The 23,892-nt window shown below is 44.9% G+C and overlaps 1 protein-coding gene and 1 non-coding gene across 3 annotated transcripts in view; both read left to right on the forward strand.

The window, feature by feature from the left end:
* LOC105495171 (KN motif and ankyrin repeat domains 4) overlaps positions 1 to 23,892 on the forward strand; it is a 90,432-nt gene that overhangs the window by 12,637 nt on the left and 53,903 nt on the right. The gene's annotated exons all lie outside the window — the stretch shown is intronic.
* LOC112429088 (U6 spliceosomal RNA) lies at positions 10,011 to 10,115 on the forward strand. The gene has a single exon (XR_003021216.1). It is a non-coding gene; the product is annotated as a U6 spliceosomal RNA (small nuclear RNA).

Genomic DNA, 23,892 nt, shown 5'->3' on the forward strand with positions numbered 1-23,892 from the left:
TTATTAACCTTTTAAACTTAAAAAAAGGACAGGGTGAAATGTGTGTATGTGTTCATGTGTTTAATTGGTACGGAAACTAATAGAAAGAGAATTTTTAGGAATAATTTGGAAAAGGAGGAAAGGAAAAGGAAGTATTATTATGTTATATTATATTATATTACTATTCCTCCAAATGATGTGTATATTGGAGGGGGTGGCCTTTACAATTTGAAAGGCTCTGTGAACACTATTGGGAAATTTTTTATTAAAAATCATTATAAATATCATACTAGTTAGCAGCAAACATTGAGAAATATATAGAGGCAATGAGCTATGATCATGCCACTGCACCTCTGCCTGGGCAACAGGGATAGAGACCCTGTCTAAAAAATAATGATAATAAAAATAAAATAATATGGAAGCAGATAAAGGCAAAAACTATAAACTGTCAAGAACTGGTGGTTAGAGCATATGGACCAGTTTGGAGGAAATTGATCTAGTTTGGCACTATATATATATATATATATATGATATATAACTACATATTCTTACGTAGAGCTAGATACATATCCAGATATATTTGGATAGAAAGTTTTTAAAATAAATATGGAGCTTACCAATTGTCCTGCTGTTTTTTCCCCTCATACTCCATCTTGAACATATTGCAAGTCATTATATCATGTCTGGGTCTGAGTAAAGAAAATCTGTGGTCTGGGTGCAGTGACTTGACTCCTGTAATCCCAGTGCTTTCAGAGGCTGAGGCAGGAGGATCGCTTGAGGCCAGCAGTTTGAAACCAGCCTGGGCAACATAGTGAAACCCCTGTCTCTACAAAACATTAAAATAAAAATTAGCCAGGCATGGTGGCACATGCCTGTAGTCCCAGCTACTTAGGAGGCTGAGCCAGAAGGATTGCTTGAGGCCAGGAGTTTGAGGCCACAGTGAGCCATGATGGCACCACTGCAACTCCAGCCTGGGCTGCAGAACGGGACCTTGTCTTAAAAAAAGAGAGAGAGAGAGTCTGTAATGGGAAACACTATCAGATAGAAAGAGCTAGTCCTGAATCCCCACTGGGCCCCTCCAAACCTCAACTGCCAATTCTATTAAGTGGAGATAATAATTCTTTCCTTCAAAGGTTCTGCTGAGGGTTGAATAAAATGTGAATGTGTCCAAAGCAGCTTTTCGGGTACTGGGTTATCAGAGCCCATTGCAGCGTCGAGAGAAATCAACCCCTGCTTAACATCTTCCATTCTTTGGATTGCGCATTTTCCTTCCTTCACCACATTGCAGGAGGGTTCAGAGGGCCAGTGAACCTTGGATGAGTTGTAACTTTCACAATGGAGCTTAAAATACTCCTTTCAATGCTGTGTAACATTAAAATCTCAAGCAGGGCCGGGCACGGTGGCTCACACCTGTACGCCGAGCACTTTGGGAGGCTGAGGCAGGTGGACCACCTTAAGTCAGGAGTTCAAGACCAGCCTGGCCGACATGGCAAAACCCTGTCTCTACTAAAAATACAAAAAAAAATTAGCCGGGCGTGGTGGCGGGTGCCTGTAATCCCAGCTACTTGGGAGGCTGAAGCAGGAGAATTGCTTGAACCCGGGAGGCAGAGGTTGCAGTGAGCCGAGATCATGCCATTTCACTTCAGCCTGGATGACAAAGCGGGACTCCGTCTCAAAAAAGAAAAAAAAATCTCAAGCAGTTCCTTAACAGCTGCATTCAGGTTTTGTTTAGGACATTTTCCCTGGAATCACTTTTATTTATTCAGCTGCAGGAAAATTCCTGAAGCCAGGTATGTGGTGTTGTCTGATAGGAAGGCTTTGGCCTGTGCTGGCTCTTGGGGAGGTGGGGGTGCCCTCCTGCCGTAGCAAAGGTCAGCCCCTGTTAGCACAGCGGAGGGGATTCACACCTTGTCTTTGCAAGTGACACCTCCTTCCTGCACCCTCCTTTTCCTTTTTCACATCTCTTCTCCTACTTCCCTCTCTAGATTACAATATTCCCTTTCATTTGGGTATCACTTCTTTAGCAAAACTCTTGTACTCCCATTATCTCATTGAACCCTCTGGCAAGTCTGTAGACTTAGGCCAGTATTAGTAGGTAGCAGATAAGCAGCTGAGGCCCAGAGAAGTTGTGATACGCCTTAAGCTCACACAGTATAAATTGCACAAAGCTGAGTTAGGATCTGGATTTCCTGGCTCACAAGCCATACTGGTCGCGCTGTATCATATTGCCTCCTTTCTTAATTGTTGGCAGGGATCTCCTGAAAGGGGAAGCTGTTGGCAAAGGGGTGGGTAATCGGCCCCAGTGTTGGCTGGTTGGGAAAGGCTTTTTGGAATGCCTGAGGTTGTTGGGCTTAGTGTCTTAAAGAGACTGGTGGGAGGGAGCAAATGAAGAAGACGGGGTGGGGCGAGGTGGCTTGGAGGTCACCTGAGGTCAGTGGAGGGGGCAGACAGGAGCAGGGGAACGTAAGGCCCAGTGCAGAGCTAGAACACTGAAGGGGAGAATCCTGGCTTGGAAGCAGGTCCAGGGTCGCCCTTGTCATCACTGGAAGGCTTGTGGGCTTTGTTGACATTTGGTCTCATTTTGGATGTTTGGCCCTTTTCTTGCCCCAGTCAGTGGCACCTCATAAAAATCTGCTTCTGGTACCCCAGTGAGGACCTCTTTCTTAATTCAGGTCACAACTCCCTGGCACTCCGTTCCCATGTCCAACAAATCAAAATTTATCAGTTCTGTTGCTATTCAGATTAACTCCTTTGGTTAAATGAGCCTAAAACATTCATTTAGCCCAAATTTGGTATACGGACCAGCTCTTGACAATAGAAATAGAATTTGAAGGTTCAGGCGTGGTGGCTCATGCCTGTAATCCCAGCACTTTGGGAGGCCAAGGTGGGCAGATCACTTGAGGTCAGGAGATCAAGACCAGCCTGGCCAACATGCTGAAACCCTGTCTCTACCAAAAAATACAAAAATTAGCCAGACGTAGTGGTGTGTGCCTGTAGTCCCAGCTACTTGGGAGGCTGAGGCTGGAGAATCGCTTGAACCTGGGAGGCAGAGATTACAGTGAGCTGGGATCGCGCCATTGCCCTGCAGCCTGAGCGACAGAATAAGAGCCTGTCTCAAAAAAAAGAAAAAAAGAAAATGAATTTGAGATACATTTTAACTTTTCTAGGAGTACATTAAAGAAAATAAAAAGAAAACAGGTGAAATTAATTTTAATATATTTTATTTAACCCAATATATCCAAAATATTATCATTTCGCCATGTGATCCGTACCAAAAAAAGAGAAATTTTACATTCGTTTTTTTCATATTCAGTCTTTGAAATTCAAGTGTACTTTACACTTACAGCGTATTTTAATTCAGACTAGCTGCATTTCAAGTGCTCAGCAGTTAGTTAACTAACATGTAGTTAGTTAGTTAGCCACTAACATGTAGTTAGTGGCTACGGTATTGGGCAGCAGAGTTATGAGCCAAGAAGACTTAGTTTGGGATGGGCGGTGGGTGCTTTTGGGCACCTTTGTAATTAGGTGTCTTTGGGTCGGGGGCTGGTCAGCAAACCTCAGCTATAACACATCATGGCTGCTCGCCCTGTCCTCACTTTTGCACTTGTTGGTATGGATGACATAATGTTGAAAATACCGTCCCTCCCTATTATGCCAACTATCATGACCTTCTTTGTGCCCTACAATCTCCCTCTCTCAACTCCTTTGACCTTTGTCGGCCCCGTTTTTCTGACCCTGCCTTGGGACTGCTGGATCCATTAAATCTGTGCCCTTTGACTTCAGCTGCTACTTGGCATCCTCTATGTGTGTCAGCTGCCTCTCATCCCAGTATCCTCACTGAATTGCAGACCTCATCTACACTTCTCAAGCTCCCAAGTCCATTCACACAGCCCTCAGTCTCAGCTCTCGGCCTCTTCCTACCTGAGAAGATGGAGATCATGTGGCTTAAACTTCCTCATTCCCACCTTGCTGTTTTTCTCCATCTCTGCTCTCCTCTGCCTCGCCAAAGCCAAACCTTGAAAGCCTTCCCTTCCCACCTCCAGAAACTCTAGCAAACTGGCCATTTGGGTAAAAGCCTTGGACTCTTAAGCCAGAGCTTTTGGCTTCAAATCTCAGATTCTCCTACTGCTAACCTGGGTAAACTATTTCACCTCTGTCTTAGTCCATTTGGGCCGCTATTACAAACTACCATAGACTGGGTGGCTCGTAAATTTTAATACATTTTATTTCCCACAGTTCTGGAGCCTGGAAGTCCTGGGTCAAAGTGCTGGCAGATTCCACATCTGGGGGAGAACTCTCACTGGTTCATAGACTGTCATCTTCTTCGGGTTCCTCACTTGGTGGAAGAGGCCAGGGAGCACTCTGGGGACTTTTTTTATAAGGACATTAGCCCCATTCGTCTGCTTTATCTGCCCAAAGCAATACCATCACATTGGGGGTTAGGATTTCAACATAAGATTTTAGAGGGGGCTGAGTGTATAGGCACCTTCTCTTTGCTTAGTCTTCTCGTTGTAAAGTATGACATAAAATAATAAAAGCACCTAGCTCCTCAGGAGTGGTAATGAGTAAATTCAACATGTGTTGCATCTTTTATTTAGCACAGTGCCTGGAGTAAATGTCGATTCCTATGCCACCTCCTGTTTCTTGCATCTAGAAGTCCATTCTTCTCCCTCGGCTTCTTCCCTTAGGCCTGCAAACATGCTCAGAGCTCACCTTGTCCCTCCCTGGAGCTACTGTCCCTTTCTCTCCTGAATTGCACTGGAAAACAGCCAAAGGGTAGCCCATCTGCTGCTTCAACCGTCTTGTCAACCCTTGACGCCAGCCTCTTGCTCTGTTGAAACTAAGCCCGAGCCTCACACGGTCTTCAAGTTCCATAGCATCTGACACCATAGAATAGTCTTCTCAAAACTGACCCCCTTTGGGTTTCTGAGCTGCACCCCACCCTGGCTCTTCCTTCTTATCTGTTCCCCATGCATGACTGTCTTCAGGGGTGCTCCTCAGACTCCTCTGCTGGCTCTTGCTTCTCACCACCCGCCATCCCCAACCATGTGGTGATCACACAGAAATGGATGGTTCTTGAATCTACATCTCTAAGCTTCAGGTTTCTCCCTTGTCCCAGGCCTACCTTTCCAACTATCTGTTGGACCACTGTCTCTGAATGAACCCCTTTTTATGGGTGAACCCCTCCTTGAGCACATTCAATGTGCCACAAGGCTGAAAGCTCCGTCATCCTACTCTGAAATGTCTTGTCTCTCCTGGTTTTTTTTTAAACTTCATTGTTGTCCCTGTCACTCTCTAGTTACCCAGGCTTGAAACCCTGGAGTTATCGACACCTCCCTCTCCTTCCTTTTTTTTTGAGACGGAGTCTCGCTCTGTCACCCAGGCTGGAGTGCAATGGCCAGATCTCAGCTCACTGCAAGCTCCGCCTCCCAGGTTCACGCCATTCTTCTGCCTCAGCCTCCTGAGTAGCTGGGACTACAGGTGCCCGCCACCACGCCCGGATAATTTTTCGTATTTTTAGTAGAGACGGGGTTTCATTGTGTTAGCCAGGATGGTCTCAGTCTCCTGACCTCGTGATCTGCCTGCCTCGGCCTCCCAAAATGCTGGGATTACAGGCGTGAGCCACTGGGCCCAGCCCCCTCTCCTTCCTATCCAATGCCTGGTCTAAGGTAAGTGCTCAGGAGGTTGCAATGAGCCGAGATCACACCACTGGACTCCAGCCTGGGCAACAGAGTGAGACCTCTTTTCAAAAGATAAATAAACAGGCCGGGCGTGATGCCTCACCCCTGTAATCTCAGCACTTTGGGAGGCCAAGGCAGGCAGATCACTTGAGGTCAGGAGTTCGAAACCAGCCTGACCAACATGGAGAAACCCCATCTCTAATAAAAATACAAAATTAGCCAGGCACGGTGGTATATGCCTGTAATCCCAGCTACTTGGTAGGCTGAGGCAGGAGAATCACTTGAACCCGGGAGGCGGAGGTTGTGGTGAGCTGAGATCATGCCATCGCTCTCTAGCCTGGGCAACAAGAACAAAACTCTGTCTGAAAAAAATAAAATAAAATAAATAAATTAAATAAATAAAGTAAGTGCTCAGTAACCGAAGGTTGGAGGATCAGTGAATCCTATCAGGTGCCAAGTGCTTTCTTCCTTGCTTTCTCTCTGGTTAGTCACCTTTCAATCCCCACTGCAGGCACTGTGATAAGCATTTTACATGCCTCATCCCAATTCATCTGTGTAATCCTATGGGAGGAAACTTTTTTTTTTTTTTTTTTTTGAGACGGAGTCTCGCTCTGTCACCCAGGCTAGAGTGCAGTGGCCAGATCTCAGCTCACTGCAAGCTCCGCCTCCCGGGTTCCCGCCATTCTCCTGCCTCAGCCTCCCGAGTAGCTGGGACCACAGGCGCCGCCACCTTGCCCGGCTAATTTTTTGTGTTTTTAGTAGAGACGGGGTTTCGCCGTGTTAGCCAGGATGGTCTCGATCTCCTGACCTCGTGATCCACCCGTCTCGGCCTCCCAAAGTGCTGGGATTACAGGCTTGAGCCACCGCGCCCGGCCTTTTTTTCTTGTGTTACCTGTTTGGACACTGGGCTGGCTGGCGGTAGAGGTGGTGGGCACAGTTAGGGAACCTAAACACACACTAGTAAGTGGCAGAGCTGGGATTCAGACCCAGATCCACACACTCCAAAGCCCACACTCTTAATCTTTGTGCTTTCCTGCCTCTGTCTGGTCTAGTCTCAGGCTATGCTTTTTTCATAATTTAATAAGCAGTGGGTGCTGAATACCACTCATGTATGTGAGACATTCTTCTGTGCCTGTGTTGTTGGTGTGTTGGTGTTCTATTTACCCTGCTGTTAGCCAGGTTCGTCACTGGTTAATTTCAGTCTGTGTCTGGACCTTTGGTGTTTGCACCTGAAAATCTTGACTGAGCCCAGGTCCCTGCTGTGAAATGCAAGAGCCCAGTAGTAGGAACGTGCACACATTTCCACATAGTGCATATATTTCTCTTTCTCCCAGTCTCCCCATCAGGGAAATGAGAGAGTTGAACTCAGTAATTGCAGGAGCCTGTCCAGCTCTTGTGCTCCTTGAGTCTGTTTCATGTTCTGCTTACCTGGAGCCTACTGTGTTCCCAGCACATGATAGATGCTTTTGCTTTTGGGCAATACTGAGAGAGCACAAAAGGCATTGCCCCAGCTGTCACGGAGCCGAAAGTCAGTCAGGAAGACAAAGCCAACACTCATGAAACTGCCAACCATATAAGACATTATGTAATTATGCCTGCAATTGCAGATTATATACATTTGTAATGGTTCAGTACAGGAGAAGAAAAGCTTCTGTTCTCTTATAAGAAAATAAATAAATAAAAGGGGCATTTAGGGAAAGGTATTAAGTCTGGCCAGACTGCTTACCAGACTTGCTATTTCCCTCTTGAAATCAGTTGTTCATTCTGTAAATATTTATTGAATGTCTACTAATAGGCCGGTATCTGGGGACATACGCCCCTCATTGCAGTCAGATTTGTATCCAAAACCCAGCTTTCATCTTGTTCCTCCCTGCTTAAGAACCTTTGATGGTTTCCTATTCTAGAAAATAAAATGAGCTGACTTCCAGCCCCTGTCTTCCCCCATCCACTTCCCTGACCCTGCACTCTAGACCAGGATTGCTGGTCATTCTTCAAGCCCACCATACATGTTTTCATCTCTCGCTAGAGAACTGCTTCTCCCATCTGCCTGCTGACCTTTCACTCATCCTTCAACGGCAGCTCAAAAATACCACATCTGTGTTGCTTTTCTGATCCTCCGAGATGCTCCAGCCACACCTCTCTAACACTACATGGGTCCTTCTTTAGGTATCTGCCTCCCATTTTGGACTGTGAGTTCCTTAAAGAAGAGAACCCTGTGTTATTCGTCCATGAGTCCACAGAACCTAGCCCCGTGCCTGAACAAGAATTTCTGATAAATGGATGATTGCACACAATCTGCTGAGGCTGGTCTTTGAAAAGAAGAGGGTCCCTTTTCTTCTTTCCTCAAGTTACTGGGCTATTGAACTTCACGCCTCATGGCCAGTGAAGGGGACTCGATGGTTGAGAAAGCATTGTGGTCTCTTTCTCTGAGCAGTAGTGGAGGGACTGGAGCCACCGGAGCCTCACTTTCACCCTGGAGGGGGACTCTCAGCAGCAGCAGCAGCTGAACCCACACACGCCAGAGGACTGTGGTGAAGGAGGCATTTGTGCTGGGCTTGGCAGGTGGGAGGCCTTTGTGCCCCAGAGCACAAGTGGGTAAGTATGTCGGACAGGCTGCAGGCTGCACACACATGCCGAGGGGCTGGGCCCAAAAATGCCTTCTGACCTGGGAAGAAAAGGAGGCATTGTGTGCACTGGCAGCACTCCAAGGGAAATATTCCAGTTGTTCTTCTATTTTGAACAGCTCACTCTTTTAAAAAAGAGAAATCCAGAGGTGAACATCTCTCTCCCACTCCAAAACATCCTGCCTACCAATTTCAAATCAGTTGCTACCCTCAAAATATGAATTAATCCATTATTTCAATAATTCATTAATTCAACTGCTACATCTTTATGAGGCAGCACTGTGGTCAACATTGTACTAAGCACTGGGAAACAGAAGCAAAGAAGACACAGTCCTCATCACTTTAGGCTCTATTCCTGATTGCTTGCTAGGTGTCTAAATCCTTTTGGAACCTGGTCCTGCCCCTTCTCTTGGGCCTGATTTTTCTCTGCTCCGTGGCAATCCTTCCTGGAGGCTTCTGTCTGCTGCTGCCCATTCTCTACCTCTGCACCCCCTGGTCCTGTACTGTGCCATGTTGTGGGGTCATCAGGTACCAGCTCACCACCTTTCCTAGACTCAGGTGGACATGGACAGAACCAGGCTTCAGTCTGGGCCGTTAAGAGCTTGGGCAGTTATCCAGGTATATCGCTCATGCCTGTAATCTCAACACTTTAGGAGGCTGTGGTGGGAGAATCACTTGAGCCAGGAGTTTGAGACCAGCCTGGGGAACATAATGAGAGCCTATGTTTATAAAAGATTTTTAAAAAATTAGCCAGGCGTCATGGCATGCACCTGTGGCCCCAGCTACTCTGGAGGCTGAGGCAGGAGGATCACTTGAACTTAGGAGGTGGAGGCTAGATTGAGCTGTGATTTTAACCACGGTAATCCAGCACTCTGGCCTGGGCAACAGAGCAAGCCCCTGTCTTTAAAAAAAAAAAAAAAAAAAAAAAAATCTTGGGCAGGAATACCTAAATTCATCCCTAGCTCTGCTTTTTACTATCTTTGTGACTATGACCAAGTTACTAAACCTCTCTGAGCTTAGGCTTCCTAATCTGTTAAACAGAAGAAATAATACATAGAGACATAGAGTCTTTGAGAAGAGTAAATAATAATAGTGTAATATTTGGCACAGTGCCTAATATACCACACAGCAACTCTCTATAAATAATAACAAAACAACTGACCATTATTAAGCACTTACTAGTTTCTTCCTTCCCTCAAAAACAACAGCAACCACAGCTTGTATTTCAGTGTCTTCTACATGCCAAGTACTGTATAAAGTATAGGCATGTAGCCATCAGAACAGCCTTATAAAGCGGAGAGTGTTACTTCGTACCCTTTTATAGCTGATGAAGCTGGCTTCAAGGGCTGGAGTGACTTACCCAAGATCACACAGTTTCAAGTGCTGGTGCTAGGAATCATGATTAGGGCTGTTGAGCTCCTTCCCATTCCTCCCCAACCAGACAAATACCCTGACCACACACTTTGCTACTTGGTGCTGGGACCAGCAGATCAGCATCTCTTGAGAGCTTGTTGGAAATGCCAACTATCAGGCCCCATTCCAGACCCACCGAATCAGCATCTGCATGTTAACAAGATCTTCAGGTTATAGGTGTACTACAGTTTAAGAAACACTGAACTACAGTTTACCAAAGATTTTAAAAAGTAGGCTAGAACAGTACTTCTCAAACTACCGTGTGCATAAAAATTACCTGGGGGGCTGGCTGATTAGAACAGGGATTCCTGTGTTGACTTCAGCAGCAAATATACCAAAATTGGAATGATACAGAGGCGATCAGCATGGCCTCTGCACAAGGAATGACACGAAAATTCATGAAGCATTTCATATTTAAAAAAGAAAAAGGCCCACAGATTCCTACCGCAGCGATTCTGATTTTGTATCCATTGCTTATTATTGACAAGGAGGACCATCGTGCTCCCGAGTTAACAAGGAAAGAGCTGTGGATGTCTGCATCAGCCATTCCACCCTCTCCTTGCCCTGCCTAGAGAACAACAGAGAAACGAAATTAATTTGTAACCTAAAACCCTTGTGTCTGCCCTGAAAATATGTCTTTCTAATGGAAAATTTGACAGAGTGTTCCATCTGCAAAGAGCATTTTGTATGAAATAGATATCTGTGTAACTCAACTGCTGCTATCTGGTTAAATAGCAATTAAACAACTCAAGACTCCTTGGAACTTTCAAAGATTATTTGAAAAGTAATTGTGTTTTATTGATTAAATCATTTGCAGTGGATTAGAAAGTCACTGGATTTTTTAGCTATTCCTTCACAAGTAAATTGGTCTTATTTAGAGACCTAGCATGTTCCCCCCAACCATGTTTATATTTTAATAATCACCTGATGTCTAATAGCATGGCTGGTGGTGGAATTTAATGCTAGATTTGTTCCTTTGCTAAATCCTTCTATCTGGTTCCTTCTCTTTCTATTTAGACTTCCAAAAGCTACTTGCTTCATAGATGGCTACAGAAATAGGACCCAAAGGCAAGGAACACTGTCGTTAAGAGCTGGGTCTCTGGAGTCAGACAAACCTCAATTTGAATTCCAACCCTGCCACTTACTAGATTTGTGCCCCTGAACCTGTGATCTGTGAAAAGGATATAATAGCACCTACCTAGTATGGTCATCGTGAAATTAAATAAGTTAGCATTTGTACGATATAGGACAGTATCTAGCTGGTAATAATAATACTTATTATTATAACAGTATAAGTATTTACTAGTATTATTATTATTATTTCTTGAGATGGAGTCTCACTCTGTCACCTAGGCTAGAGTGCAATGGTGCAATCTCGGCTCGGTGCAACCTCAGCTCACTGTAACCTCCGTCTCCCAGGTTCAAGCTATTTTTCTGCCTCAACCCCCTGAGTAACTGGGACTACATGTGTGCATCACTACACCCGGCTAATTTTTGTATTTTTAGTAGAAACAGGGTTTCACCATGTTGTCCAGGCTGTTCTCAAACTCCTGACCTCAGGTGATCCACCTGCCTCGGCCTCCCAAAGTGCTGGGATTACAGGCATGAGCCATTCAGCCTGGCCTGGTACTAGTATTATTAAACCCCAGTTTTCTAATCTATAAATTGAGTGTACAGGGAATAAAACCATCAACATACGAGTATTAAAAACCTCTTTGCAGCCAGACGTGGTGGCTCATGCCTATAATCCTAACACTTTGGGGAGGCCAAGGCAGACAGATCACTTGAGCCTAGGAGTTCAAGACCAGCCTGGACAACATGCCAAAACACCGTTTCAAAAATTAGCTGGGCGTGGTGGTGTGCACCTGTAGTCCCAGCTACTCGGGAAACCGAGGCAGAAGGCTCACCTGAGCCCGGGAGATTGAGGCTGCAGTGACCTGTGATCATGCCACTGCACTCCAGACTTGGTGATCAGAGCGAGACCCTGTCTCAAAAAAAAAAAAAAAAAAACGAAAAACAAAAACAAAAACAAAAGTCTGTGCTTTTGGAGCCTTCTAAGTAATTTCCTCATAAGGACACTTCTGGCAGCGCCTGCTTGGCTGTTCTCCCTCCATTATTATGCAGATTGAGGTCATTCAGTGATGAAAAAGCTGTGGACAAATGGAGCCAATATTGGAATTCCCAATGAAGAGGCCAGAGAGAGGCTGGCAGAGGAGGGATGGGTAGATGCCAGAGGCAAGGGAGGTGGGGGAGTGAAGAACCAGGTGGGAGGATTCGCATACGGATGTTGGGGAACGGCACACACTGCTGCTGGGGCAGTTGCTCTGCTGGAAATAGACACCTAGAACAGCAGAGATGGGAAAGAAAAAATTTAAGACTTTTGCTTTGTGCTAAGAATGCACTTCCCTTTTGGTATTTTCTCTAGAGACTGCAGTGAAGGTTTGGATTGCTTCCAATTAACTTTTTTCGACTTAACTGCTGATTCTTTGAACACAGCCCTGAACTCAGGCTGGGCCATGAGGCAGCATCTTTTTCTGGTTTACAGGGGAGACATGCCCATGCTGTCCCAGGCACTGAGTAAGGATGGGTCAAGGACTTACCCAGGACAGAGTCAGTACTTAATTGATGTTGGCAACTATTTTTATTGTTATGCGTTATACTTTCCCTGTAGCCAGAGGCAGCAAGCAAAGATCACCAACAGAAGTACGAGCAGTTCTCTGGCACACTTTACCACAATAAAAACTCCATTATTCCACATTTAAACTAGGGACACCGGCCACATTGTTTTTAAAGAAACCATCAATTTCATGTCTTCCAGTATCACACTGAGGACCAGTACATGAAATTTGTAAAGGAAAGCACTGGGTTAGGAGTCTCAAAAGCAGACTCTGACCTTGGCCCTGCTGTATGGGGTGGTATGGATGCAAATGTTGTCCAAGACCCTGTTTTATATTTCTCTTCTCCCGACAGTAGATAATCAGTGGACTGGTTCCCAACAGTAGATAACAGTGGATTACCACCTGCAGGGCCCTGGACTGGTGCCATAAAGGATACCCAGGAGCACAAAAGGGAAACCTTGACTTGAAAGAGCCCATAATCTGGCTGAAAGAGCCCATGTGAGCAAGGCCAGGTGCAGTGGCTCACTCCTGTAATCCCAGCACTATGGGAGGCCAAGACAGGTGGGTTGCCTGAGTTCAGGACACCAGCCAGGATTGCCTGAGACCAGCCTGGGCAACATGGCGAAACCCTGTCTCTACTAAAAATACAAAACATTAGCTGGGTGTGGTGGCGAGCGCCTATAGTCCCTGTAGCTACTTGGGAGGCTGAGGCAGGAGAATAGCTTGAACCTGGGAGGTGAAGGTTGCAGTGAGCCAAGATGGTGTCACTGCACTGCAGCCTGGGTGACGGAGCAAAACTCCATCTCAAAAAAAAAAAAAGAAAAGATATGAGCAGAGTCACCAATAAAAGTCTGCCTATGCTATGCTCCAAATGCCCAACCATTCTGTGACACCTTTGAGCTGCTCCATGGGGTGATATAAACCTGGGATGTCAATTTTGGCAACACCTTTTCTTAGTAACTTTGCCCACATTAAAGCAAAACAAAATCCAGGCAACAACAATATATAACCTTCCTTTGTATTACCAGATGGTACACTGAAGGAATCCCATCTCTTTCAAGGGAAAGTTGAAGTTGACAGAAGTTCCTGGTGCTCCTCTTCTCTCCTCGAGTCTTTCTGGTTCATCTCTGATGATACCTGCCCTTCCTCTGGCTGGCATGCTGCCGAGGCTGGGTGGTCACCATCTTTGTTGGACCCACATCACACATGTCCGCTTCTTGTCAGACTGAACTTGCCAGAGGGCTAGGTGGGGCATTGCGAAATAATAACAGCTTTCCTGCCCAAAAAATCTGGAAACATCGCTTTCTCCACCCAGGTGTCTGGGGATCACTTAGCCTCAGTTTGGTTTAAACTGATTTTCCTGAATGTGCAGGCTGTGCATATTTAAGCCAACAAAAACCTTCCTCCCAACCCAGAAGGCATTTGCCACAGCCCACGCAAGCTCTAAACTGTCTGCACCTGCAACTCGAGCTGTGGCGCCCAGCTGATACCTGCAGAGGCATCTGCTGAATTCTGACCAGGGATGATGCTGCTGGGATGGGAGCTGCCCAAAGAGGGTGGGTGCAGGGGTGCCCCCCTGTGGAGTATCTGTGCCTCCCCTTGAGATGCTTTCACTGAAGTGACCCAGGAGGCAGGAAGTGGAGCTGAATTCCTAGGAAACATTTACTCCGAGTTGTGGTTTCCAAGCCCTTTGGACTGTGGCCCAATTCAGGGGAGCAAAAGACTTTGTGGCCCACTGAGTCCCTTCACTCCCACTTTGCAGTGGGAAAGAATTTGGTAGTAACAAAGGATTAAAGGAGAAGAGAAAACTAACCAAAGTGGTAATGCAGCAAATACTCAGCACAACAATCAACAGAAACTCCTAAAAGTAATTTTGTAAGTAATGTAAATTAACAGAATAGAAGCAGTTTAAAACCAAGAGAGTGCCGACGCTGTATTGCAGCCACCAAGGGTCATGGTTGCAAACACCAGAACCTGCTCTAGCAGGCTTGTCTATAATAGAAGAGGAATTTATTAAGGGATATGAAGTAGCTGAACATCACTCTGCCATCTCCCCATAATCAATTGCTGTAAATTCCAGTTTCAATCTTGGGGAGGTGGGTCTTCTGAGAAGGAAATAACCAAGCATAGGAAGGGTGTTCACAAAGTGCTGGGTAGCTGAAAAAAAGCACACAACAAATGTCTTCTGCACTAATAACAAAACGCCCTTCCTGAGAATTGGAATTCCAGCTCTTAGCCTGGGTGCATACACAGGAGTTTTGCTGTATTGTTTGGTGATGGATAATGGTCACCCTTCTTTACAGAATAGAAAATGAATATTCTCAGTAAACTCTTCTAACGCACTAATTTTATTAATGCCAAGGTTTATTAACCCTCAATAACTCACATATTATGTTCCTAGTTCCTTATAAAAATGAATTCCCATGTAATACACTTGCCTGTAAGAACTGAAGAGAATATACATATTTTTGATGCATTTTTTATTCTTTTAGAAACCCTTACTCTCTATCACTGGGCCAGGGACTCTGCTTTGAGAATTGTAGATTTAAAGAATTGAGGCCGGACATGGTGGCTCACACGTGTAATCCCAGCACTTTGGGAAGCCGAGGCAGGTAGATCATCTGAGGTCAGGAGTTCGAGACCAGCCTGGCCAACATGCCAAAACCCCATCTTTACTAAAAATACAAAACAAAATTAGCAGGGTGTGGTGGTGCATGCCTGTAATCCCAGCTACTTAGGAGGCTGAGGCAGGAGAATCGCTTGAACCTGGGAGGCAGAGGTTACAGTGAGCCGAGATTGTGCCATTGCACTCCAGCCTGGGCAACAGAGCGACACTCTGTCTCTCTCACACACACACACACACACACAGAAAGAATTGAGACCCATAATAGCAGGGGCATTTCTAGGGCCCTATTAAAAGATCTCTGGGAACTGTGAAAGACCCAGAAGAAGAAGGCTTGATTCTTGCCATCAGGGAGCTTTCAGTCCAGCAAGAAGCATTAGGCAATTATCCAGCGACAAAGGTGGATGGCAGGACAAGATAGGGACCATGAGACAAGTTAGTTAACTTGCCTGAGGTCTCAATATATAGGAAAAGCAGCATTTGAACCCCGGTCTGTTGGATTCCAAAGCTGACTTTTGCCACTACTCTGTCCAGCAGGCTGACAAATCAGTGATCAGCTGATTTCCTTGTGTAGAAGAGGTGATCCAAAACATGTCCAGATATATCAAAGTGAGATTTCTGAAGCCTTTCAGTGTTCACCTCCCATTAAAGTAGAGATTTGTCATTCTCAACTGGAGGAAGGCTTTTATAGTTAGAAATTGGATTCCTAATCCCTTGTGGCCTCACATGGATTAAAGAGTAATTATTTACTATAGGATTTCAGAAAATAGAGAAGTATACCCACATAGGCTCTCTAGATGACTTCCTGGGGGAGGTGGGGTCTGGTGAGAGGAAAGGGTAGGATTTGAACAATAGGTAATATAGGGAAATAGTGGTCTAGTCAAGTGGCACCATGTAAGAGCAGACATAAAACTTTGAAGGAGAGGCTTAGAGTGCAGTTCTTGTGCAGTGAGAACTTGCCATTCCTCCTGTGTGTTGACATGTTTCTAGGGTCATGGTTATTAAGGAAGAAAACACAGAACGGACCCTTGTATGGATTCTATTACCAAGGTACTGTGTGATATTGAAAACAGGGTTAGATTAGGTGACCTGAAAAAATCCTTTTTAGCTCTTGTGAACCTTGAAAACATCATGTTAAGTGAAAGAAGCTAGTCACAAAAGATCACAGTGTTATATGATTCCGTTTATAGGCAATGTCCGTAATTGGCAAATCTATACAGACAGAAAGTAAATTCATGGTTTCCAGGGCGTGGGAGGGAATGGGAAGTGGAGTGAAGGGAATAGGGAATAACTGCTAATGAGTAGGGCATTTCTTTTTGGGGTGGTGAAATATTCTGAAAATAGATGGTGATCTTTTCAACAAATGGTGGTGGGAAAACTGAATATTCACACACAAAAAAAATAAAGTTGTCTGGGTATGATAGCTCACGCCTATAATCCCAGCACTTTGAGAAGCCAAGGTGGGAGGATTGCTTGAGGTCTGGAGTTTGAAACCAGCCTGGGCAACATAGCAAGCCCCCATCTCTACAAAAATTTAAAAATTACGTGGGGCTGGGCATGGTGGCTCATGCCTGTAATCCCAGCACTTTGGGAGGCCAGGGTGGGTGAATCACTTGAGGTCAGGAGTTCCAGACCAGCCTGACCGACATATAGTGAAATCCCATCTCTACTAAAAATACAAGATTAGCCAGGCGTGGTGGTACACACCTATAATCCCAGCTACTTGGGAGGTTGAGGCAGGAGATCACTTGATTCCGGGAGGTGGAGGTTGCAGTGAGCCGAGATCACACCATTACACTCCAGCCTAGATGACAGGGAGAGACTCTGTCTCAATAACCAAAAAAAAATTAGGTGGACATGGTGGTACGCACCTGTAGTGCCAGCTACTCAGAAGACTGAGGTGAGAGAATTGCAGAGCCCAGGAGTTTGAGCCTGTGGTGAGCTATGATTGCACCACTGCACTCCAGCCTGGGCAACAGAGTGAGATCCTATCTAAAAAAATTAATTAATTAGTTAAATTATACAAAAGAATGAAGCTGGAAGCTTATCTTATACCATATACAAGATTATTGCAAAATATATCAAGAAGAATTTTTTTGCAAATCATATGTCTGATAAGAGGTTAATATCCTAAATAGGTGAAGAACTTGCACAACACAACAACAACAAACAAACAAGCCAATTCAAAAATGGGTAAAGAACTTGAATAGACATTTCTCCAAAGAAGATATACAAAAACCAATAAGCACATAAAAAAGATAGTCAACACAATTAGTCATTAGGGAAATGCAAATCAAAACCACAGTGAGATACCAATTCATACCTACTACACCTACTAGGATAGCTATAATTTAAAGCAAACAAACATAAACCAGGTGTTGGTGAGACCATGGAGAGATTGGAATGGCCAGGCATGGTGGCTCTTGCCCGTAATCCTAGCACTTTGGGAGGCCGAGGTGGGCAGATCACTTGAGGTCAGGAGTTCGAGACCAGGCTGGCCAACATGATGAAACCCCATATTTACCAAAAAATAGAAAAATTAGCTGGGCATGGTAGCACGTGCCTGTAGTCTCAGCTACTGAGGAGGCTGAGGTGGGAGAATCACTCAAACCCAGGAGGCGGAGGTTGCAGTGAGCTGAGATCGAGCCACTGCACTCCAGCCTGGGCAACAGAGTGAGACTCCATCTTAAATAAATAAATAAATAAATAAATAAATAAATAAATAAATAAATTGGAACCCTCATGCATCGCTGGTGGGAATGTAAAACAGTGCAACTGCTGTGGGAAACAGTTTGGTGGTTTCTCAAAAAGTTAAACATAGAATTATGGTATAACCCAGCAATTCCACTCCTTGGTATATATCCAAGAGAACTGAGAGCAGGGACTAGGATAGATATTGGTACACCAAGTCCCACGGTAGCATTATTCACAATAGCCAAAAGGTGGAAGTGACCCTGTGCCATCATGGATGAATGGATAAACAAAATGTGGCATCTACAGACAATGGAATATTAATCAGCCTTAAACATGGAGGAAATTTTGATATATGCTACAACTTGAAAGAATCTTTAATATATAAGTGAAATAAGCCAGATCCAGAAGGACAAATATTAGATGACTCCACTTATATGAGATACATAGAATAGGCAGATTCATAGGGCTAGAAAGTAGAAAAGGAGTTAGCAGGGGCGGGGGGTGCGAGAGAATGGGGAGTTATTTAATGGGTACAGAGTTCAGGTTGGAGATAATGAAAAAATTTGGGGTATAGATCATGATGATTGGCCTGGTGCAGTGGCTCACACCTGTAATCCCAGCACTTTGGGAGGCTGAGGTGGGCAGATCACTTGAGGTCAGGAGTTCGAGACCAGCCTGGCCAACTTGGTGAAACCCCGTGTCTATGAAATATACAAAAAATTAGCCGGGCATGGTGGCACATGCCTGTAATCTCAGCTACTCAGGAGGCTGAGGCATGAGAATTGCTTGAACCCAGGAAGCAGAGGTTGCAATGAGCTGAGATCACACTGCTGCACTCCAGCCCGGGCAACAGAGTGAGACACTGTCTCACACACCAGAAAAAATTTGATAGTGATGATGATGATGGTTACACAACACTGTGAATGCATTTAATGTCACTAAATTGTACATTCAGTGGTTAAAATAATAAATATTGTGTCATGTATATTTTACCACAATTTAAAAAAATTAGATTGTGGTGATGTTTGTTCAACCCTAAATATTCTACAACTATTGGATAGTACAATTTATATGGGTAAATTATGTGGTATGTAGATTATATTTCAATAAAGTTGTTTAAAAAATCCTTTCCGGCCGGGCGCGGTGCTCACGCCTGTGATCCCAGCACTCTGGGAGGCCGAGACAGGTGGATCACGAGGTCAGGAGATCGAGACCATCTTGGCTAACACAGTGAAACCCCGTCTCTACTAAAAATACAAAAAAAAAAAAAAAAAATTAGCCGGGCGTGGTGGCAGGTGCCTGTAGTCCCAGCTACTCGGGAGACTGAGGCAGGAGAATGGTGTGAACCCAGGAGGCGGAGCTTGCAGTGAGCCGAGATCGCGCCACTGCACTCCAGCCTGGGTGACAGAGCGAGACTCCGTCTCAAAAAAAGAAGAAAAAAAAATCCTTTCCAGCTTTGACAGTCTCTGATCCATCCACCCATCTATCCATCCATTTATGTATTTGATTCAATACATTTTTATTGAGTTCCCATCATTGTAAGTGTTAAAAATTCGGTGAGAAAGAAAACGAACATGATCCTTGCCCTTTCCTTGCTTTACATTGCGGTTTTAAAAAGTAATCGTAGCCAAATGTATTGAGTGTTTATTATATCCTGGGCACCCGCACAAGCACTTTGCATACCTCATCCCCTGCGGTCTTCACACGGTGTACTGAGCTGTGCTCTTCTTGAATAAGGACATTTGCTCAGGGTCACGCAGCCGGGATTTGAACCTGGCCTGTCTTACCTCAAAGCCCGTGCAGCTGAGATCCAGCTACTTGGAAATGGGGTCTTCCCAGGAGACCTGAGTGAGAACTGTCTGTCAGGCTGGCTGCTATGGTAGCATTGAAGGGAGAATTAAACAGGAGGTGGCATGACCTCCTCTAGGGAGGGGTTTGGAAAATAAGGTGTAAGTCAATGAAGGTTTGTATAGCCATTTACAGTAATCATTACAAAGCAGGTAAAACTATACTTTTAAAAATGGTTATATAATAGAATTTTGAATACAAAATTGGATTTGTAATTGAATTTATAATTGAATTTCTACTATTATATTAAAAATAACTAATGTATTTACTCATTGAACAGGACTATGTACTGGACTCTGTTCCAAGTGCTTTGCATATATTGTCATCCTATTTAATCTTCCTGACAGCTCCATGACTTATAGGAAATACTACTAGTCCTATTTCACAAGCAAGGCAACTGAGGCACAAGGAGGTTCAGTAATTTGAGCAAGGTTATACAGTCAGTCAGTGGCAGAGCCGGGATTTCAGGCTATAAGCCAGGCTACAAGTCTACTATAGAACTTGCCCTTCAATTATGTTAAATATGCAAAATAGGTGAACATGAAAATTGCAGTAGCCAGGTGGCAGAATTGTGTTGACTTCCCATCTCTTTCCCCCCAAATAATTTATTTTCTATTTTCCAAGGATACATCATAATAATTATGATTCCTAGATCACCAAGGAAAGAAATCACATGTGACTATGACCTTTTTTGGTCTTCTTCTCTTTACCATTGTATTTTGCTGTATTTGATTTTGAATTCCCCTATGACATGCACAAACTGGACAGTGCCATTGGACATGCAGGCAGTGTACGGGTAGATACTCGTGGTGTGCTTGGAGGCATTGCCACAGCCTGAAGGTCCTGTCTTGGCTACAGCTGCCCCCACTCTGCTGCAATCTTCTGGGGAGGGTGTGTCCCCTCCTCATCAACACTGAGGCTCTTTCTTTGAAAAAACGTTTTTCTAACTCATAAAAGAGTCTGTTGTACCATGGTTAAGAGTAGCATATTAGCATCAGAAAAACATGGATGCGAATCTTGGCTCTGATGGTCTCGATACCTGGGCAACTGCTTTAGGCCTCTGCTTTGACTTTGGACAATAGAAGTAACAGTACGTAGGGGTGTCCAAGGGAGAGAATGCAGTCACGGGTTCTTAGTTTCTGTTTCTGGTTAGGCCAGTAAAGACCTTTCCTCATCCCTCTTTTCCGCTTATCACTAGAGACAGAAACTAAAACCCATGGCTTCAGGCGCTAAAAGCCTAAAACAAAACAAAACAGAACAACAACCACAAAATAAGGTAGGTTGGACAAGCTTGGCAGAGGTTTTTGGGAATAGGATACTGTTTGGATTGGACCAGAGTACCTGGCTCATTGTAGGGTATGGCATGTCAAGATTTATCTGACATCTTTTTTATTATTAATTTGTGAGGTTATACATTTCTCAAATATTAACCATTTGTATTTCTTCTTTGATGAATTGTCTGCTCATGCCGCTTCCTCATTTGGCAGTTGGCAGTTTGATTTTACAGTATGTTTAAGTCAAGGGCCAAGAGCATTTTGGAAGCGTCTAAATGAAAAAAAGAGATGCAGAGTGGAGGTCTTTTTTTTTTTTTTTTTGAGACGGAGTCTCACGCTGTTGCCCAGGCTGGAGTGCAGTGGCGCGATCTCGGCTCACTGCAAGCTCTGCCTCCTGGGTTCACGCCATTCTCCTGCCTCAGCCTCCTGAGTAGCTGGGACTACAGGCGCCCGCCACCGCGCCCGGCTAATTTTTTGTATTTTTAGTAGAGACGGGGTTTCACTGTGGTCTCGATCTCCTGACCTTGTGATCCGCCCGCCTCGGCCTCCCAAAGTGCTGGGATTACAGGCTTGAGCCACCGCGCCCGGCCTAGAGTAGAGGTCTTTTTCCCTGCAAATCTAACGCCTTTTTTCCCTCCAAGGAGCATTTTTCATTGGTTAGTGCAGCCTCCTCTCTCCCTACAACTGACCTGGTTTCTTCCCTCAGAAAATTACATCTGCTTTGTAGAGTCAATCTTTAGAATAGCTGATTTCCCTCCTGGATGGCTGCACCCACAGGTCTCACATGCATAATTTCTTTCTCTGCCTATTTAAGTTGCATACTGTGGGAATGACTGTGGCTGTGACCAGTCTTCTCAGAGAGGCTCTATTTGAGTGTGTGAATACCTAACAAGCGTGCCCTTCTCAGCCCTGTGCAATCACACAGCCCACCAAAGCGCTGACCTTTCTCAGTAAAGCGCAAAAGCCTAAGGGATTGCTTAGATAAAAGGCACATTCTTCAGATAGCTGAACCTCTTTTCCCCTCTGGCCTAGCCCCCATCTTGCTGGACTTGAACAGATCATCTTTTTTTCCATCATGGGGCAGAAAGGACCTGGGCCATAGAAGTTGAGCATTTCTAAATTGCAAAAGGAGCCAAACCTCCCTCCAGTCCCGTGATTCTTGTCAGGAAAGTTCTTGTGGATAAACGTGTTTGGTTCAGGAGATGGTCTGTGTGGCTTGGTGGGAGCATGAAGCTGGCTGCTGGTCTTAAGACATATGTCTGAGGCGGGGATGCTGGTATCCCAGACATGGCAAAACCATGGGGAGAATTCACCCCAAAAAAGCACAGACTCCTCTAGAGAAAGTGGCTGTGGCTTCTCATGAAGACCTTCCCTCAAGGTGAGGCCACCGTGTGCCTGGACAGCACCAGCATTGAAGCTTGTGTCCTGCTATTTGTGTGTCCTCTGAATTCGCCTGCATGCCTGGTTCAGAATGTGTGGTTTAGCAGAAAGAGTATTGGCCTGGGAGACAGACTATATGGGTTTGAGTTGAGGCTTTGCCCTTTTTTTCTTTTTCTCTTTTTTTAGCTCTGTAACCTTGGTAACAGGTTGTTTCCTCATTTGGAGAATAGAGGATAACATTCCCTATTCTGCTCACCTCCCTACTTGACCATGAGTTCAAATGAGTGTCCTGGGTAAGTTATCAAGACAGAAGAATTTCTTCTCCCCTTAGAGACATAGACAGTGGGCACAGTGCCTGTCCCAGCACCTCATGCTAAGCCCAAGAACTGAGCCTGTGTTAGTCCATTTTGCATCGTTACAAAGAAATACCTGAGACTTGGGTAATTTATAAAGAAAAGAGGTTTATTTTGGCTCACAGTTCTTCAGGCTGTGCAAGATGCATAGTGCTGGCATCTGCTTCTGGTGAAGCCTCAGGAAGCTTCCAATCATGGTGGAAAGCAAACAGGGAAAAGACTGAGAGTGAGAACTCATTACCATGGGGAGGGCACCAAGCCATTCATGAAGGATCCACCTGCAGATCTCCTGAGGTCAGGAGTTTGAGACCACCCTGGCCAACGTGGCAAAACCCCATTTCTATTAAAAATGCAAAAATTAGCCAGGCATGCCTGTAGTCCCTGCTACTCAGGAGGCTGAGGCAGGAGAATCATTTGAACCTGAGAGGTGGAGGTTGCAGTAAGCTGATATCGTGCCACTGCACTCCAGCCTGGGCGGCTCCATCTAAAAAAAAATAAAATAAAAAGGATCCAGCTCATGACCCAAACACCTCCCACTAGGCCCACTTCAAACATTGGAAGTCACATTTCAACGTGAGATTTTGGAGGGGACAAAACATGCAAGCCTTTCCCCAGAAGGAGGAGGTCTGGATAAGTCAAGGGAATGTGATGAGGGAGTGTGGATGTGTGGATGGGTGCATCTTTTGTGTGTGTGTGTGTGTGTGTGTGTGTGTGTGTGTGTGTGGCATCAGATCCAAGCTGATTGGTGGCACTGTTGCAGGGACTACTATAGGTAGAACTAACTTGAAAATCCAAAATCTAAAATGCCTCAAAATCTGAAATTTTTTGAGCACTGACGTGACACCAGGAGTAGGAAATTCCATACTGGACCTCTTATGACAGGTCACAGTCAAAGTGCAGTCAAAACTTTGTTGCATGCACAAAATTATTTCAAATATTATGTTTAAAATTACCTTGAGATGGTGTGATATGGCATATATGAAATGGATAAATTTCCTTTTTAGATTTGGGTCCCATTCCCAAGATATCTTATTATGTATACGCAAATATTCCAAAATCCAGAACAATTCAAAATCCAAAAAACTTCTGGTCTTGAGCATTTCGGATAAAAGATACTCAACCTGTATTACCTTCCCTCATTCTGTAGTCTTTTAAAATCTGATAAGAGGCCTGGAGGCTGTGGGAATAGCAGAGTGCTCCCTTGACATGTAAGAAAGTGGCTGAAGAGGTCGCCTATGTTCAGAGCTGCAGGGATTGTAGATAAGTTCAGTTCACAAACTTTACAGAGCAGTCAGCCTGTGATGCTGGCCAGAAGACAGATGCAGAAGCAGCAATTAGAATATGATGCCACACACTGCAGTAGCAGGCAGACAGGGACAGTGGCAGCTGGAAGGATGGTCACTGC

The sequence above is a fragment of the Macaca nemestrina genome, chromosome 1 (genome assembly GCF_043159975.1).
Source record: "Macaca nemestrina isolate mMacNem1 chromosome 1, mMacNem.hap1, whole genome shotgun sequence".
NCBI lineage: Eukaryota > Metazoa > Chordata > Mammalia > Primates > Cercopithecidae > Macaca > Macaca nemestrina.